We start from the raw sequence: 8,312 nt of genomic DNA on the forward strand, positions 1-8,312 counted from the left end.
ATACATACATACATACATACATACATACATACATACATACATACATACATACATACATACATACATACATACATACATACATACATACATACATACATACATAGACAGATTTTTATACATCTAATCCTCAGAAATACACCTAAGTCCTAATCGGGTCTGTTGTGCCCTACTTAAATGGTGCTTCAGGTGGCAATCGAACCCACCACCTCTGTTATACCAGACCAGAAGTAACTTAATGGATTAAGACAGTTATCTAATGTTTACAGGAAACACATTTTCCTGTTCTATTAGATTCCATTATTTTTGTAATTTTCTTTTTCGCTCCATTGTATTGTCATTCCAATCAAAATACGCTGTTATTCAAAATATATACATGGTCTATATCACTGCTGTTCGTATTGAGTAAGGTCATGTTGTTTATGACTTAAACCATTCAATTTGTACTTACTACAAATACACATACAAAACAAAATATATTATATATATGTATCTGTACAGTTAATACAGAAAATATCCTTTATATATAGTATTTGTTCTAGTTTTTTCTTTTCTTTCTTCATCAACATTTCTAACATAACCAAGGACTCTTGTGTTGTATAAACTACTGACCTTCGAACGGTGATTGACTTCTTTCACTAAGGCAACATTTACTGTGTCCCTCTGAATTGTGTCCTCCCTCCACCCCCTCACCTTCTTTACTGGGTCGTTATTTAAAATTTCAAATTTTTGTTCACCAAAATTTAACTGAAATATACAATGGTAACCCTTCATACATATATAACAGAAATACTGCAAATGTTGTGATACTCTCTCGCTTTCTCTCTCTCTCTCAGACTTTTTACAACAATTTTATATGATTTTTTTATAATTTTAATAAATCAAATTAACAATTTTTGAAAAAAAATAACTATTTCTTAAATAAAATCTGCTCCTTTTTTCATAAATTAACTGTTTTATTGGTTCTCTCTTTCTCAGTGTTTTACTAACATTCTCACACCTTTGTCTCTTACACACACACACATACACACACTTCACAAATTTGGTTTGTTTATGTTACGTTTCTTCTATAAAATGCATACAATTTGTACCAGTTTTTGTATAATTTTGTTGTTGTTTTCTTTTACAGAACACTGCAACAAAAAGCGTTGGAGTAGATTCTCACCTTCCCTCCCCTTCCCCCACCTGCAAAGGTGTATGCGTAATGTTTGAGAGTTTTTGCCTAGAATTCTCAGTTTTTATTATAGAAATTTGTTTGCTGTTGTTGTTGCTTTTTGTTTCGTATACATTTTTCGGTTTCGGAAAACAAAATTGTTGATAATGATGACTGTCGTCAGTTGCAATTTCCGTTTGTATTTTTACACATACGAGAGTGCATCATGCAACATAGTAGAGTGTAAAATTTGGTTTATGTACGTGCGTGCGGCAAAACATAAAACAAAAATATTAAAAATAACAAAAAAATTGAAAAAAATAACAAATTGTATTTCGTTAAATTGAAATAAAAAAAAGAATTGAATAAAATTAAATAAATTTCAGAGAAAAAATGTGTTAAAAAATAAGGTGATTTTTTTAAAGAAAAAAGTTGAAACAAGCTTCAAAATTTTTAAAAAATTAAAAAAAAAAACGTGGAAAATATTTAAAATTTTTTTTTTTTTTTGAATAATTCAAAATTTATAAAAATAATAAAAAAAATATTCAAAAATTTCAAACAAAATCAGTTTTAACATCAAGTTCCATAATAAAAACCAGCACAAAAAAACATTTCTAAAACGTTACTAAAATGTTTACTTTACTCTTAAATTGTGGGGAAAACACATCAAAATTCTCTGGCACAGGACTATGCTGCAGCGACTCCTATTAATCTTGTTAACTGCTATAGCCTTAAACCTCTTCTGTGTACGTAATTCCTAAGAAGTTTTCAATCGGTATTCGTTAGGAATGTTATTTTCGAAACAATATCACTTTCAAGTTAATTGGATCTCACTTCGACGATTGTCAGTGGCAAAGAAAGTAATCCAGAATTTTACTGTCCTCTTCCCTCTACATTCGTCTAAATCTGCACGTTCTCTGTTGTATAGCTGAGTCCGTGATACTAATCCATCCACTCATCATAGATATCAACATACTAACCTCAGATTTTCTTGTTCTAGTGAGGTACCGGGTACTTATTATTAGTTATGGTTACTCTTTATTAATGTTACTGTTTTAATTGAAAGAAGCGGTCAACTTGAAAAAGTGGATTATAGTGAAGTAAAGAATACTTAGATTTGGTACCGAATACTCACCATTAGTAACGATTACTCACCATTACTAACGGTTACTCCTTAGGTATGTTAAAGATTTGCGAAGAACTGGACAGAGAACTCAAACCTGGTACCGTGGTACTGATATTAGTAACGTTCACACCTTATTTACATTACTGTTTTGAGAAGAAGTGGACTTTCTCTGTTTGAGGTACCGGGTACTCATTATTAATTATGGTTACTCTTTATTAATGTTACCGTTTTGGTTGAAAAAAGTGGGCAACTTGAAAAAATGAATAATAGTGAAATAAAGAGTACTTAGATTTGATACCGAGTACTCACCATTAGATCAGGAGATCTCGATCTAGTTCTACCCATGATTTCATTATTTGAAGAGGCCTTATGTTATGCTCTCACCCATATTTTTAATTCAGCAATTTGTTTCGTCAGTTTAACTATCTCGAGCTCCCTTCCCTTCAAAACTAATACAGTAGACTTTTCGTTAACTACAACACCCGAGTGACCCAGTATCCATGTGATGTAAACCTTCACTATAGAAGAATATTTATTCAAAGCTTTCTTACAATCTAATACGGTCTTAGATTTATTGTGATCACCTGATATCGCTCTAATTGTCTTCTGGCTGTTGGTAAATATGTTAAACCCTGTTAACATATTCTAATAAGATATTTAACAAATTTTGTTGTAGTTATAGCAATTTACCTTATTATCTTGCTAATAAATTCAAAATCAAAAATCGGCCCAATAATGTTCAATTTGTGGGTCTTTAAAGTTTGAGAATGCATTTGAAATGGATAAAGGAAATTATTACAGCTTTTCTAATAGAATTATAATGACATATGAAACTAGTTACTTTAGTATTCCCAAGTATACAGAATTATGTTTCTAAAACGTTATAGAAATCAAAAATCGGTTAGAAAATTTTCGAGTTATAGGCTTTAAAGTTTGTGAATAACTTTGAAAAAAGGAATAAGTATTTCTCTTTAAAAAGTCTTAAAAGAGAGAATCTTCTTGAATAGTAATCGATTTATTTGGAAAAAATTGATAAAAGTTTTGAAAAATATAACCTTTTAAGGTCAAAAGAATTTAGTATTATAAACAGATATATCTGCTAAAGCCTTAATATTATATATTAAGATATATTTGCTTCAAGGTCAAGGGTCAACTTTTAAAGTTTTGAGAAAGTAATGCTTACTAATGTGATTATCAAAGAGTCTAAGTGAAACTTTATAGAAATCTTCTCGGATGTCTTAAGATATCAAATAATATGTAATTAATATTTTCGATAGGTCAAAGGTTAACCTAAGTTTAATTTTTGTAAATTTCATAATAAATTAAACAATTTCAAGCAATATCTTCAGAATTTAATCTATAATTTTCTGAAGATATATTCCTTAAAGTCTTAAGGTTATATGTTGATATCAAACTATAACATTTTGAGGTCAAGGATTAACTTTTAAAGTTTTATAAATTTCCCCTTAAAAAAGAAAATAATTCTTAACAATGTGATTATCCAGAGTATTAGTAAAACTTTATAGAAATATTGCCAGAAATCTGAAAAATATATTTAAAATTTTATATATTTTACTGCAAGGTCAAAGGTCATCTTTGAATAATTTTGTATAAATGATCAAATTTGTAGCATTTGCTTAGGATTTTCAATTAAAATGTTTAAAGTATATACATTTTACATTGAGATCTTATGTATTTTCATCAAGGTCAAAGGTCAAATTGTATAGTATAATAGATTTTTATTTAGAGAAAGTGATGCCTAACAATGTGACTTTAAAGAGTATTAGTGAAATTTTATAGAAATATTTTCGAAAATCTAAAGATTTTATTTAAAATTGCATTTATTTATAAAAAAAGGGTCAAAGGTCAACTTTTTTTTAATTTCTTTAATTTTCATAATAAGTTATTCATTTTAAGTCAGCTGCTTTAGAATATGTTTTAAAACTGTTTAATGGAATATAGGTATTCCTAAAATTCTGTACATAAAGTTGTAAGTTATTCCTTACAAAGGTCAAAGGTTAAAATGTTTAGAATTTCTTAATTTTGATAAAAAGTTAAAAAGTAATGCATTCTAGTCCTTAGGCGATTTTGAAGAATATTCAGGAATATATTTCTTCAAATTTAAAGATTACACAACGAAACTATTCCTTAAGTCAGGTTCGGAACCAGAGGAGTTTGTATGGGGACTAGGGACAAATAAGGCCCGATGATTCAATAGCGTTCGTTCTTGAACAAAAAGAAGAGCATGTGACAAATTTCATCAAATTATCCTCCGACCTTTAACGTGCGCAAAAGGTTTTCGTGGGCACAAAGACAGGCGGACGGACATTGTTAAATCGATTCAGAAAGTGATTCTGGGCCGATCGGTATACTGCAGAACCAATATTTTTTGGTGTTACAAACATCAGCACAAATGCATAATACCCTTTCCACTATAGTGGTGTAGGGTATAAAAATTCTCCTCCAAACGTTTGAGCTGGCTCCGCTACTGCTTTAAGATAAGATTTAAGTCAAAATTCAATCACTAAGGTTCAAAATTTTAACTGGTTCTGACCATTCCGTTTAAATGTTACTTGGATTGAGTTGACTAAACACATTGTGCAAAGTTGCACTGTGATTAGGTTAGGGAGGCTGTCCTCCTAGAACATTACTGGGGACAATTATGGATTCCTTATATTGATCCCTTTGTGATAGGTCTATATTTGTTTATCAGTTAATTGAATCCATGTTTTGGATCGCTGTCATAATATCTAGACTACAATAACCCAAAGAAACTAAGTAGCGTTTTAGAGATTACGTTGGGAAAATGACATTTTTAAAAGGAATTCCGTGAAAGTTGCTTGCGATTGAAGCTATACTGTATTCCTAAACGACTTCTAATTGATTCTTTGTTTTGGACTGCAATAACTCAAAGAACCTTCGCGGCGTTTTAAAATGCAGGATCGTATATCGAGCGAATTGCTTACAAATTGTTTAGGATTCGAACTTGAAAGTTTATCACCAAGTTGGTCTAACTTTTAACTTCTCGAAGAGACCTTTTTGAATATCGAAAACATTATGTTCAAGTTCTCCATATGATTAGAACAATTTATGTTTATTTGGCCTACAACTAAACTGTCACAAACATAAATATCAACACTCTCTCATTGCAGCAATATGTCAATAAAAAATTTAACCCATATTTGTCATATATAATTCACAAAAAAAGGGTGTCAAATCTGTTTATTGAGAAACCTGCCAACACATTCGCCAGTAGAAGAAAAAGAAGAAAAAAAACAAGTAAAACAACCTTTTTCTTATAAACTTAAAACGACGGAGAGAGAGTGAGAGAGAGAGAGATGCAGCTGAAGAGAAAAAGCTAACGAAACAGATTGCAGAAAAACTGCAAGCAACAATAAAAGTGCAGCAGCAAAACTGTCTATAAACATGTTTATATACTTTGTTTTTGTTTTGATTGGGATTGGGTGAGGGTTGGGGAGCTTTATACCAACTACCAACACTAACAAAATGCGGCAAAATGTATGGGGTTTTTTTTTGAGCGTAAACTGTAGTTTTGTTGTTCTTTGTGCTGGTAGTGGTACGAGATGTTTTTGGCTGTAAGAAATTCGCAAGAAACTGAAATTGAAATGAAACTAAAAGTTGGTTGAATGTTGGTTTTTTTTATAAATTTTGAGATTTTTTTTTCGTATGTTTTAGACAAAAATTGTACGAGCAACAGCAGCAGAAAATAACAACAAAAATAAAAAACAAGTTGCAGTAGTAGTAATGCTCGCAAGCTCGCTCAGTGTTTAACTGCAGCGGTTGCTGCTGTGGCGATAAAACGTAAAAATCAGACAGAAAATTACAATTCGTAAAAAATATATAAAAAAATTAAAGAAAATTTAAAAAAAAAAATATTATAAATTAGAAAAGAAACACTGAAAAGTTCAATAAAAAATTTATAAAAAATTTTCTAAAAAATCTCTTTAAAGAGAGTTTTACTAAAGCCATTGTAAACCAAAACCAAGAGAGAGTTTTTCTTTTAAAGAAATTGTGTGAAAATATTAATAGTTTTTCCTCAAAAAAAAACGTGTTTTTCTTTCTTCAAAAAGAGAGTTTTCTCAATTAAAAGAGTAAAAGTTTAAAGAAGAGCATTTGCCAGTGATCTCTAAGACAGTCTTAGGAAAATGTTAAAAAAACAAAATTTAACAAAAAAAAAATATCTAAATAAACTGCCATATTAGTGTTAAAGATAAAAAAAATCAAATAAAACAAATTATTTACTAGAAAAAAAAAAACAACAACTTAAATATTAAAAAAAATATTGCAAATTTATTAAAAAAAAACCATAATCATGTTGTCTCAAATATTTCCACGAACAGCATAACCAAATGTTGCTTTTTCAACACAAAACTTCTAGAATTATTTAAAAGCAGTTTGATGGGAAAAAATATGTTTGAAAATTAAATTATTAAGCAAATTATAAAAAAATAGTTACAAAAGTGTTAAATTTTATTAAAAAATCTTAACGATTTTTTTAAATCTTTAAAAAAGGCATTTCATTGTTGAAATATTTAAATTGAAACAATTTTAGAAAAATTACAAAAAAAAATTAGTCAAATATCTAAAAAATTCAAAATATTGCAAAAATTACGTCCAATAAAGTAACACAAGGAACACAAACCATGCCTGGCTCAGCTGTGTGGTCGGGTAAGTTTTATGAAATAACAACTACAATTACAAATCCAATAATTAAGAAAAAAACTCATAAATTTTCAATTTTCTAGTTCAGTTGTAGTTCAGTTCTAGTTCAGTTCTAGTTCAGTTCTAGTTCAGTTCTAGTTCAGTTCTAGTTCAGTTCTAGTTCAGTTCTAGTTCAGTTCTAGTTCAGTTCTAGTTCAGTTCTAGTTCAGTTCTAGTTCAGTTCTAGTTCAGTTCTAGTTCAGTTCTAGTTCAGTTCTAGTTGAGATCTAGATCAGTTCTAATTCATTATAGTCAATTATATGTTTTTATACTGAGCCAAGTATAGTAATAATAACCATGTGGAAACATGTCGAACCATGTTTTTTCTCTGCGCATGCGCATCGATGTGTCTTATTGATTATATGCTTTATGTGGTGCCTAGGTGTAAAAAACAACTTTACTAATATTCACTCCCTGCGTAAAGTCGTATTCAGGACTGCTTTACTCCTCGTGCCTTCCCCTAATACGGTTACAACATCGTCATTTAAAACTATTCTTATTACTTAGCTTATACATTTGTGCCTTAGGTGTTAGTTCATTCAGTTACATAGAAGCTGGTCAACTCGAAACTGTCATAAGAATTGTTTAGGAGTATATGTATGCGGGATAATGGGAATTAAAAGTCTCTAAAGAGGAATTTTTAAAACTCTGTTATTTTGAAGTGATATTTGGATATAAATAATTAAATAATTTAAACGATTTAAACAATTTGTACCATTGTTCCTTATAATATTCAATAAAAATTATTGAATTATACACATGTGTACATATTTATGTAAATTAACATACAATTTTAATACACAATTAAAACTCTGCTCTAAAGACCTCAAAAAAATATTGAAAACATTTTCATACAACTTACAACTTTTTAAAAAACAAAATGTCTGCACACAAAAAAAATTTTAAAAATTTCCGCATTCACAAAAAACAAAAAAAACCGAAACATAAACACCTTAATTGACCAATAAAATCAAAATAATTATCATTTAAAAACGACAACAAATACAGTTTATTTCTTTTTGTATTCAACTCTAAAGTTTTACGAAAAAAACCGTTAACTGGGGGTAAATAAACAAAAATTGACAATATTTTTTTGGCAAACAATGTTTACACTTAACATTGATGGTACGAATTGAACTACTGCAAAAAAGTTAATAGTAAATTGATTAGTGTAGATAGGAGGGCAGAAATAAAAGTATTTTAAAAATAAAGATAGATATATAGATAGATAGATAGATAGATAGATAGATAGATAGATAGATAGATAGATAGATAGATAGATAGATAGATAGATAGATAGATAGATAGATAGAT

The 8,312-nt window shown here is 29.2% G+C and overlaps 1 long non-coding RNA gene across 1 annotated transcript in view; it reads right to left on the bottom strand.

Annotated features, from left to right (window-relative positions):
* LOC124418772 overlaps positions 1–8,312 on the bottom strand; it is a 30,448-nt gene that overhangs the window by 3,768 nt on the left and 18,368 nt on the right. The window lies entirely within an intron of this gene.

Source organism: Lucilia cuprina, chromosome 3, assembly GCF_022045245.1.
Source record: "Lucilia cuprina isolate Lc7/37 chromosome 3, ASM2204524v1, whole genome shotgun sequence".
NCBI lineage: Eukaryota > Metazoa > Arthropoda > Insecta > Diptera > Calliphoridae > Lucilia > Lucilia cuprina.